The following is a 12,334-nucleotide window of genomic DNA, read 5'->3' on the forward strand; positions in this document are numbered from 1 at the left end:
TGTGCTAATACTGTCAAATACACACAAGGTTTACATAAACAAAGTCGGTTATGTCTAAAGTGAAAGCAAACTTGAGAAAATTGAGAGAAAATCTGCTTATCAAATGCGTGTATATTAGCGCGCAGCTCTTAAAGAGACAGTAGTAATAGTAAACGCTTGTCCTTAAAGGGATAGTTCACCCAAAAATAAAAATTCTCTCATTATTTACGCTCTCTAATGTTGTTCCAAACCTGTATTAATTTCCTTCTAATATTTTCTAATATTTTTCTTATATTAATATGTTGAAGAATGTGGCTATCCAAACAGTAGCTGGTCCCCATTGACTTCCACAGGAGAAAAATATACTATGGAAGTCACTGGGGTCCATCAGCTGTTTGGTTACCCACATTCTTCCAAATAACTTTTATTTTCAACAGAAGAAAGAAACTTATTCGAGTTTAAAACAACTTGAGAGAGTAAATTATGACAATTTGAATTTTTAGGAGAACTATCCCTTTAATGTTAATAAAACAACAAAATGCAAAGAGAAAATCACTCACTGCTCTTGACCGATAACTTTTAATAGTAGCTTTAATAAGTATCAATGTATAATTTATACAGTGAAGTCTGTTTTGTTTTATGTTCATATTTGTTTATTTAATTACTTTCTTCAATGCTACTGTTAAATACACCTACTGTAGCTGAAAACATAAAGCACTGTTTATTTCATTTGTATATTAAGTTGTGTATGTGTAATGTGTGTCTTTGATCTTAATATTTAATAACAAAGAAAATAATGACAAAAAATTGTATCTTCGCCCCTGTCTGCCATTCTTTTTTATTTTATATTTTGTTACCTAAGGCTTTGGTTTTAAAATATGGACATTAGTTTGGCTGTAATGCTCAGTCACAAAATAGTAAAACCAACATAAAAAAAAATCGTGATAAAATCGTGAATCGTGATTTTCCTGAAAAAAATCGTGATATTATATTTTTGCCATATCGCCCACCCCTACTTCAACGTCAACTGCATCTATTGCATGTATGTCCTTTAGGTTTTTAAAAAACTGTGTCAGGACAGAGTTGGTAATGGTTAGCTCTACTGCTTCGGTGGGTGTGTTAAAAGTCAGTAGTCCGCTGCATGTGCTGATGTAGGTCAGTTTGTTTATGTAAACCTTGTTTATGTGTGTATTTGACAGTATTAGCACAATAAGACTGGAAAGATAACTTAGTCCAGTGTCCACGCGCTGGTAGACAGGCTTTTAGTGCATGTGTGCTTCACATCTAACGCTACGCGCTGAGAAACGCACACGTTAGAACAGCGCATCAGCACGCGAATTAAATGTTTAACCGACAAGGCATTAAAGCACATGCAAATTATGAACTTTTGTGAACTGCAGTGTCCCGTTCCGATGCGTTAACATTTTATGTGAAAATACGTCGCGTTGTACAGTATGTTCAGAAGCGCCAGAACAGTAACTGATAGAATGCACGAAATTTAAGTGAATCAGTTTAAATGATTGATATAACAGCACTGGCACTGTTTTGTTTTTACATCATGCTTGCCATACCTTTCACCACATGAACTTGCATGGTAGGCAACAATCTCTGCAGGAAACTGCTTTCCACAAACTGGACAGGAGTCCTAAGGGCCAAGTGGTTATAAAGAGGTATATCAATTTAACAAACCTGAAACTGAAAATACTACAGTGGTATATGACCCGAAGATTAAAAGATACTGAAGTTTGTGATATCAGGTCTGTGTCATTTTTTTCTGGATTGCAGCTTTAACATTAACCTGAAACATCACTGATGGCTTACCACACAAATAAGGTCTGACTCCTGTCCTGCTGTCTGGTCTGCTTCCTCTTCAGATTCATCTTTCTTAGAATATAAAACACAAAAAAACAACCCTTTATAACAATGACTTGTCAGCTGAAAACTGAATTACACTACAATGATTCAATCAAACCATAGCTGAGGACATGAAGTGTTATATTTATTTGATAAAACAACTAGAATTTAGAAGACAACTTACATTATCTCCACAGGACTCGATGTGGAACTGTATCAGGGGCAGAGGAATCAACTTTCCACAAGTCATGCATGCGTTCTTTGGCATTCTTTCGAAGTCTGCAGTATCAAATGGGAGTGGTATCTATATTTTCTTGAAGAGGGACAATGTATATTACATTTTTCCCATTGTTTGATGAAGACTTTAGGACTTTAGCAGTGTACCCATAAGCGCTCTGGGGCAATGGAGTGGTTTTTCTTTGTCCACTGCCCCCTTTGAAAACATAAAACATTTTAGTAGCTTATGATGGAATATGATATTATTCAAGATGACATATATTAACATTTAACACAAACAAACATTTTGTGCTTAACTGATATATAACAGGTCTAGATACTTAACAGGTCTGGATGTTTTCTGTAACAATGGAGAAAACTGTAAGCAGCCAACCACCACGCACATCTCTCGTCTCGGGAGATTCTTCCAGCAGCACTCGGCTTATCTGGAATAAATCTGCACTGCTGTCATTGTGAGAATGTCAGTTCCACCATCGTTTTAGTCAATTGAAACAACTGTGTGGCATCAGTTAACATATAATCAATATCATCAATAGCATGTAGTCAGGATTTGGTATCTTTACCACCAGTGTTTTTATGTGTTGTATGAGGTGAAATAGTTAAATGATGACTGATGGCAGTTATCAGATAAAGTTAGATGTTGATAGTCTGTCTGATCTGTACCAGCTGCAATAAAGGTTGCATAAATGATAACAATGAATGTAAACCACAGTTACACAGTTCTGTGGCATTATCAAAGCAATTGTAAGACATTACAATATGCAGATGTCAAAAATTGACTGCCAGTATGGTGACCACAACAGAAATCACATGATTTCAAACAGTAACTGAAAAGTGTCTTCAGAGTTGATTTTTTTTTTGTTATCTTTAATGCTAACCTCTGTGTGATCCACATTTTCAGCCATATTTATGGTCCTCCTTGCAAGAGCACTGCCTCATCCTTTGGGGTTTTGTGTTCTCAGGTTGCAGGCAGAACTGCAGTTCATAAACTTTATAGCTGATACACGTGGAGTATCCGCTGACTTTCTGGCCTCCAGAATACAAAGATGGGAAACATCTTGGAGGAGGCTTATTAATCAGTGAAAATCTAATTATCAAAGCAAAAAAAAATTATGAATATAAAACGGTGTTGAGTTGTTGTTGTTGTTGTTGTGTAAAACTGTTACATTGTAACTGAGTATTTCATCTTATTAAGTAAGGAATAATTGATGACGGGCAGTTGAGTTATTACAAAATATTGCACTGGAGTTAATTATACAATGGTTATCCACTTATACAATGGTTACCACACCTTAAATAAATGTTCAGATATTGTATTTCAAGACATTTGTCACGTTTTTGTCCTTAAAACGCTCTTGTGTGTATGACTCATTTCTTCCTCATCCCAAGCCTCCATTGCTTTCTCAATTGTTCATGTTAACATAAGACATAAATGACTAATTTTACTTGAAAATACATGTAACTTTGACTGTTCAAGCTCAATTAGTTAAGCACTCTTCTTACACAGTTTTCAGTTTCAGTTTCTTACACTCTTCGCACACCTTGAATATTCATCAACAATCAGATTCAAGATTTCAACAGCTCCATAGTATAAATTAAGATAATTCAGCACAGCACACACTCTATTCTTATTTTACAACAGGGCTGAGTGATTACTGGAATGTGTCCTAAGTTGTGTTAAGTAAGAGTGATCTAAATTTTGAAGTGGTTATTTTTGCCAAAAGCAAAATTTCGTTTACCTTTGCATCTCCTGCTGCGCTGTGGCTGGTCTTACAGGTCTGCTGCTGGTAGGAACAGTAGCAGTAGGCTGAGCAGTGGTGTTGTGATGTGACGGAGGTCTTTCCCTTTCACTTTGTATGCAGTTTAGAAGCACACAGACTGCTGACTCAATGTTTGTCTTCAGTTCATTTAGAGCAGGGGTTCTCAACCTTTTGCAAGCTGGGCCCCCCCCCCCCCCCAAAGCTGGTTCACTGCAGTTGTGTTGTTTTTGAAATCAAGTGATCAAAGTGCTCGTTGCCGCTGCGATCAGTGGCGCGGATATTGTGTTCTCTTGTGGCTGGCGCACAGTCTTCACTCGGACGCGCGCTTCAATCTGTTGTGGAGACTCTAATCGTTCCGGAGAAATTACAAAACAAACTGCACACAAACGTGTCCCTGCCTGATATACAACCACTGATAAACATATTCGGTTTTGATCATGGTTTTGATGAGAAAAAGAAAAAAAAACCTAAACGAGTGCGGATTACAACCCAGAACCTCTGACACGCTTGGCAAAAGTTCTGCCTCTGGACCATTTAAATACACAATTGAAACTGTTGGATCCATCGAATTTTCGTGATTTTTGTGATGTTTTTTTTTTTTTTTTTTTTTTATCCTGTAGCCTACTTGCTTTTAATTATGCCTACTGGGCAAATAAAATACCTTTACTTTACTATGGTATTCCTATAAATGTTATCGTCCACCAAAAACAAACCAAACCAAAAGAAAGAAAAACATTGTACACATGTGATATATGATACTGACCTGCGAAGACCCACCCTGTTCTGTCATTTTTCTAGAAGGTAAAGCAGAAGAAAATATAAGGAATGCATCGTTTAATATGAGAGGATCTTTAATTATGAGACGATTGAATAGCAAACTAAACAGTACAGATAGGCTAACATTAGCGTTAGTGTAACTTACATTTCGTGAAACAATAAAGGCTAACCCAACTAAGAAACAATGATTACCAACTTAGCCGACCAGCACACATATTAAAACTACTTAAACAAATGTATAACGGTGAATGATTGCAGGGGGAAGATAAGAAAAAAAAACATACCTTTATTGGTCCTTCACATCGCCAGCACGGGAAGATGGTCATGGTTTTTTTCCCCTTTCTCGGTCGCGCGCCGACGGCTCAAACGAGCTCTTCTGATTGGCTGAAATTCTCAGCTCTCTGAACAGGGCCTGCCGCTGCCTCACAGATGAGAGCGCGCGGAACTTGTCATTTGAAGGCGAGAAAACTGCGTTTGAGACTCGTAGCAGCAGATTCAAGCAGTTGTAGTAATTGGACTTGTGATTATGTTAGAAAACTATCCAAGAAAAGTAATGCATTTGCGACCAGATATTCTACAAGTGCGCAACTCTCATTGTATGGATTCACATATTGATTTGCGGGTGTGCAAAATTTGTCCGTGACTTCACATTTTTGATACGGGTGTGTGAATGCGTTTTGCACCATATTCACTGCAGCAAAAATGTGAGCGTATGAGTTTCTTCATGTGTGATTCGTAGAATAGGATTTGTGCACCTGCAGTGAAGAATGTGTGAAGGTGTAACTCTTGTGTTGTGTTTGTAGGAGAGGAAAAAAATCTACAAGTTTACAACTCCTAAAAAAAAATTCTCTGTGACTTCAAATGTATTGATACGTGGGTCAATGCCGCTCTCACATGTGTTCAGTCGTTTTGCACCAAAAATACCTTTTCAGACGCAAAATTTATGGGAGGAGAATATTTTAAAGGAATCATGTAAGGTGATTTACTAAGGTTTGCACTTTGCACTATCAATTTACTGGTATTTGCGCCATTATTTACAGGCCACTTAACTCATTTTGCATCTGTTTTGTCACACGCACATGATTATCAGCAGCTTTGCTTGTTTGTGACCCTAAGTTAATGTCTGTTCTTCATAGATTGCGTTGGTCATTATGGAAATGATCTGCGTTCTTTGATTTGCGTGTCGTCAATAGATCATCGCTTTCCACTCCCATCGGCACTTTGATGGATTTGTGCTCTCGCGCTAATTTACCCTGTTTAGTAAATCTGTCCCAAGTTTAATGCAGTTTGTTGTGTGGATTTGTGTCTAGACTAAGTTATGTAATTAAAAAAATACCTCCATTTTTGTACTTTACAGTGAAGTTTATGCATTAGATTCTGAAGATGAGGAGGAGGCCATTTGGAGGAGGCCATTTGGAGGAGAGAGAGGGGACGAGGAGATGTGAGGCACGCAGCGCGTGAGCGGCCGTGGCCGCTGATGCGGAGGGAGGCCGCGAGAGAGAGAGAGAGCGAGCGAGAGAGAGAGAGAGAGAGAGAGAGAGAGAGAGAGAGAGAGAGAGCGAGAGAGAGAGAGAGCGAGCGAGCGAGCGAGAGAGAGCGAGCGAGAGAGAGCGAGCGAGAGAGAGACAGAGAAAACTTCGGCTGGATTGCGGGCGGAAGCTTTGGGTGCACCGTGAGTCTGTCGAATTGCAGTTTTATTGTGGAAATGAGCACGAGTGAAACCTTACAGTGTGTGGTGGAAATGTGAGTGTGGGAATTATTTTTGCTGTCCACTCGCAGTCACAGCTGTCCATTCCTCTCTCTACTCTAAGTCCAGTGAAGAACCTGCTAACGCTGTGAGTTACACGTATCCATTCCTCTCTCTGCCTGAGTCCAGTGAAGCCCGCTGGCGCTCCACCCCGACCTGTGACATTGACCTCACCTGTTTATCCTAAAGGTGAAATTGATGTAAGTATGCAACCATACTTTTAAAAAGCCATAATCATTTATGTTATTAAGTTTGTTTTTTGTTATTGTAATGACTTAGGATGACGTTACTGCTGCTGACATCATCAGAACATTTCAGCGGGAAAACCTGAATTTGGAAGAACGGGTGACTGTAGAGGCCAGAAGAAGGAAAAGTCTACACAGGGCACTGAAAACCACCTACTTCACACGGCACAAATCCCCACAAATCGAATTAGTAGGTGGAAGTGCTGATGACTATGGGGAACCTAGCAGAGGTTGGTATTAACTAATTATCATATTTAATATTATATTTATCAAATATTATGTGATGTCTTTTTTTATTATAGCAAATATACAAAACAAATTTGTTCACGTTATTGCAGTCAGATATTATATCATATTTACGGTTGTTTGTGGCAGTGCTAACCACTCATCGGGTAACTGAACTGGCGCTTCATTTATGTGTCTTGTATCACACCATAGTATAGAAACTGGTGCCATCCTGTGTCTCAATCATCAACTGAATATGGTTTTAAATATGACCTCAGAGTACCACAATATCAGTATTACTGTAATATTGTGGCAGTGTTGCTCTTGTTGCTTGGCCAACTGTTTTGTATTATTTTATTTTCTTAGCATAAGCTTTGAGATAATAAACAGGTAATTTTATATATATGTATAAAAAATTTAACTTAAGTCAGTACTTCATGACCACATTTATTTGGTGTAGCGGTGTATTAAATTGGAAAATGTATAGTAAGCTGGCCACTATGGTCCAAATAAAACCTGACAGAGTGATACAAGATTATATTGTTTATTTTGCTATGATGACTATACATTATGACTTCATTATTATTATTATTATTAATAAGCACAAATTGTAGGCTTTCATTTCAATATCAATTCAATTATTTAATTGTATGTGGGCTCTTTATTCCTCTAGGCTTTTGATGCAGGTGTGCAGTCATCATTCAGAGTTTCTGAGGGAAAACAGGCCAGGTGTTTTTCACCTATGTCCAAGCAGCTGTGGAAATGAAGCGGTATTACACAGCGGGAAAGCTTATTTCTTGGTCTCTCATGCATGGTGGAGCAGGTTTCAAAGCACTAGATAGCACATTATTCACACTAATGTGTGGCCAAGCAGATTCTGCAGGAGAGTTAGACTGGCGTAACCTGCCAGATGGTGAAATAATTCAAGATAAAGTGCGACAGGTATCTTCACACCATTCAAACAGAAGGCATTTATGATTTGTGAGGGTAATGGAGTTTCTTTCTTTTAAGGTATTTTTTTGTCAGACCCAAGAAGACATAGATGGCATAGTGTCAAGCCTTGGAGACTGGATTGCTGACTGTGGCGTCCCTGGAGGATATGAGACGGATCTATGGTCAGGTGATCAAACACTACATTTACTTCAGGTATAAAACTCTAAATAATTGATAATCTACAGTTTGAATCATGTTTATTTATGTGCCCTCCACTAATGTTGGCACCCTTGGCAAATATGAGTAAAACAGTCTCTAGATCCAGATACGTCAGATCCCCGCTTGTGTAACTTAATCTCTTTCCACAGGCTTTGGAATGAAAGACTAAAAGGATAAACAGCCAAGACAATTTTACATGCTCATATTTACAAAGGGAGACAATTCTTGTGGAGGACAAATTTCTTGGAACATATTTATTTTAGAACAGCAGACGTGATCGCTCAATTTAAGGATGGCATGAACTCCTGTGGCAGATTGTTGAAATAATCTGGAAGGTCTTCGTTCCCTTGTTTACGAATGAGCAGAAAGAATTACCCAGAGATGAATGTAGAGCCCTGTTTACAGTTAGCTGGAGCGAGGAGGGAAGCAACCTCAGAGAAACGGAGGAAGACACCATCTTTTGCTGGGAGCTCCTGCTGAATTCAATTCAGGGTAATCAGACTGGGATCATTTTTTAATAATATTGTCATATTTTATAATTATGCTTTTCTTCAATATCACTCTCACAGGCGTCAATATACAGTATTTGCATGGTTTTAACAGGTAATCACAGCTGTTCTTATAATCAGAAGAACAGCACAGTTGTGTGATACTGCCTCTATACAGCAGATCAATAAGCTTCAGTAAAATATAATATTGATTTTTCTTAATTTTACAGAAAAACAATCGACAATCACCTTTCAGGAGATGCTGGTATTTATTACTGGTGCAGACAGCATTCCCCCATTGGGCTTCCCCGGAGAACCGAGAATTGAGTTTTACACGCAAGAAAACCGCTTTCTGTCCCTTCATTGACATCTACGCAACTACCACTTTGGCGTGTCAAAAAGTTCATAAATGGATCGTAAAACTAATCCATATGAATTGAAGGGTTTAGTCTATATTTTCTGAAGAGACTCGGCCGCTTAACTTGATGAACAGGTTGAATTTAGGCTTGTATTCAGTTGTGGTGAACGGAAGCTCAAGCATGTTCGCTTGACGTGCGAGAACCAGAGAGGTTCATTCACTCAAACATGCTTGAGCTTCCGGTTATCATAACTGATGAGTGTTGATGAATGTTCATGTGTGTAATACAAGCCTAAATTTAATCTGTTCATCATATAAAGCGATCGTGTCTCTTCAGAATATTTTGGAATAAAACGCTACGATCTATTTATGAAGGTCAAAGTGGTAGTTGTGTAGCTGTCAGTGGAGGGACAGAAAGCTCTCAGATTTCATCTAAAGTATCTTCATCTGTGTTCTGAAGATGAAGGAAAGTCTTACGGGTTTGGACCGACATGAGCTTGAGTCATTAATGACAGAAACTTCATTTGTGGGTCAACTATGTCATTCAGTTCAGTGAGAATTTTGTGCAAAAACTTTATTTTCTCTAACAATATTGTTATGTTCTTGAATGTTAACAATGCAAATGCATAAAACAGTTCAGAAATACACAATTAAAGGAGAACACTTCCAGTGGTAAAAGTGGATTTGGTGGTTTCAACAGCTGGTAATGTTGCATAATTAATTAAAAGACTACAATAAATGTTTGTTTGTTTTATCTCTGACAATAAAAATTCCCAGAATAAGAGGAAATATTGCATCTTCTGTTTTATTTCATTACACTATTGCAGAATCCAGATAAGAAATGTTATTTTCAGTGCTTGGTCATGTATTTCTAGACAAGTATATAGACTGTAGTTCAGTTATGTTTTATAAATGAGTTCAGCGTTGTTTCTCAAAATCATTGTGAAATGCAATTATCTAAAATATAATGTTGTAAATACAAACAATTTACTTCAGAAATCTAGGTTTAGATGAGTAGAGCACCCAACATGAATACTTGCTCAACACTTGCTCAATCTTATAAAGAGTGACTGTATAGGAAGAACTTATGATATGATCTGCATTGGTGGCCACAAGTTTAAAATGTTTAATGTTTTTAAATAGATCTCTAATGCTCACAAAGGCTGCGTTTATTTAATACATATTAATAATAATCAGCAAGAACGGTAATATTGTGAAATACTACAGCGTAAAATAGCTGTTTTCTATGTAAATATATTGTCAAATATCATTTTTTCCAGTGAATATACTCAAAGTTCAGCATCATTACTCCAGTCACATGATCCTTCCAGAAATCATTCCTCATACGCTGATTTGATGCTCAGAAACATTTATGATTTTTATCATGTGGAAAACTGCTGTTCTGCTTAATATTTTTGTGATTCATCATGTGTTTGTGATAAATAAACCATGATACTTTTTCAGGATTTAGTTAAAAACTATTTTGTAACATTATAAAATTATTTACTGTCACTTTTGATCAATTGAATGCATTCTAACTAAATACAAATATTATTGTTAATGTTTATTATTAATGTCCAGTAGTGTACACAAAAAATATAAATTACATTCTAAACTATATTTAAATAGAAAACAGTTATTGTAAATTGTAATAATATTTCACAGTATTGCTGTTTTAATATATCTTTTATCAAATAAATGCAGCTTAAGTGACTATAAGAAAAAACATTAAAAATCTTAAATATTCCAAACCTTTGTTCCAGTGTATGTGAGATCTATATGGGTTATGGGAATATTTCCAGGGAAGTTGATAACTTGCTCCAGAAGATCAGCTCCTAAATCATCTCGTCTTCCAGCGAGAGGCCTGACCATGACTCCTCCTGGAGCGGTGAAGTGGTTGGCAGGATCTCAACAGATTCTGGCCAGTTGAAGATTGTCTGAAAATAACTTCTTCTGAAGCTGGAGGAATGTTCACATCTGCAACTGGCTCTTCGTCTGCTCCGAGGATTCCACATATCCCTGTCTGGATTCGGGTTAGCTGTGAGAGACGTCCTCGGATGAAGAGCTGATGGGGAGACATGTACCGGTCGGTTCTCAGCTTGTGCTGGTTCCACTGATGAAGGAACAGCTGGAGATCCCTGTTAATAATCGAGGTATATACACATAATGTAATGCCCACAGGTGCTTTTCACTGGGACTGTCAATGTTACCTTCACTTTCCAAAGGCATGAATAAGGCATAGTAAGTATTGGAGATGCCCCGCCACAATCTCTCGACCCCTCGGTTGTGTGTGCTCCTTCCTCTCAGAGCTCTTCCTCTGGTGAATTCAGAGTTCAGAGTCAGACTTATTTATCCATGTGCTACACCACATATTCTGTGTAGGATCATGGGAGGGCTGGACCCTATCTCCGCATCTCAGGCCATAGGCGGGGGAAACACCCTGGACATGGGTTAATCTTGATCCTGCGACTGGCCTGAGCTGCATGTCTGTGGATTGTGGGGGAACCCGGAGGACCCGGAGGAAACCCACAGAGACACATGCAGAGAGCCGGGACCTTATTGCTGTGAGGTGGCAGCGCTACCCACTGAGCCATCATGCCACCACTCGCAATGGACTTATGTGCAACTCAAATCCCACGTACACACAGATCTAGATCTTTAGGTGATGCTGTACATAAAATTAACCCTGAATATTGCATTAAAATTTAAGATGCAGTACTTCTCTGTACAATTTAAATGCATAAGAAACGGCGTTCCACAGTTCGCCTGGACACACACAAGATTTCTGCCATTTGTTTTGTAGAAAAATTATATCCTAGCAGAAAACGCAACTGTTCTTCGGTTATGGAGGATCGTGGACGGCCAGATGAGCACTATAACCCTGGGGAACTAAGGATAATTATTATTCAATTAGTATTCAAAACGGTTATGCAAACCAAAACATATCAAACACATTAATATGATACATATTAATATTATCACATTTAGGAGCATACCGTGCTGCCGAGTCGATGTTTCCACATATGTTTATTAGCTATCCATTAAACATCCACTGGTATTGTAAGAGAGGACATGTTTCCATACCATGTAATGATTTCAAGCTGCATTAAGTCAGCCATCTTTCTTATAAATGTAATGCCTTTTGGACATACCGTAATATCACAAGCTTCAACTCTTCATTGTGGTTAGAAGAAGACAGCTGTCTGGAAATGCTCTTATGTGGTTATGGTTTCAGCTGTTGACTTTTGTACCTGAGGAAGAACGTAGGACAGATTAAAAGTAAAAACTTGACAGTAGTTTTATCTAGAAAATCCCCCACAAAAAAATACAGAAAAAGGAATAAAAATAAATCACAACATAAGGGTTATAAAAGGCTGCAAGGCACTTATCTCATTGGAAAAAAAATGTCTACTGTAATAGCTCTTTTCATTTGAGAGAGTACTGAGGGTTGAAGCAGGAGTTTTAAGTTCATTTATAAAGTGAGGAAGGGTGGGTGGTTAAAAATCCCACAT

The 12,334-nt window shown here is 38.0% G+C and overlaps 1 long non-coding RNA gene across 1 annotated transcript; it reads left to right on the forward strand.

Moving 5' to 3' along the window:
- On the forward strand, positions 1-9,740 carry LOC311289614. The gene is made up of 5 exons (XR_014627170.1): positions 1-6,554; positions 6,634-6,829; positions 7,498-7,970; positions 8,126-8,468; positions 8,695-9,740. It is a non-coding gene; the product is annotated as an uncharacterized lncRNA (long non-coding RNA).
- The last annotated feature ends 2,594 nt before the right edge of the window (positions 9,741-12,334 follow it).

The sequence above is a fragment of the Rutilus rutilus genome (genome assembly GCF_951802725.1).
Source record: "Rutilus rutilus genome assembly, chromosome: 4".
In the NCBI taxonomy this organism is placed as follows: domain Eukaryota; kingdom Metazoa; phylum Chordata; class Actinopteri; order Cypriniformes; family Leuciscidae; genus Rutilus; species Rutilus rutilus.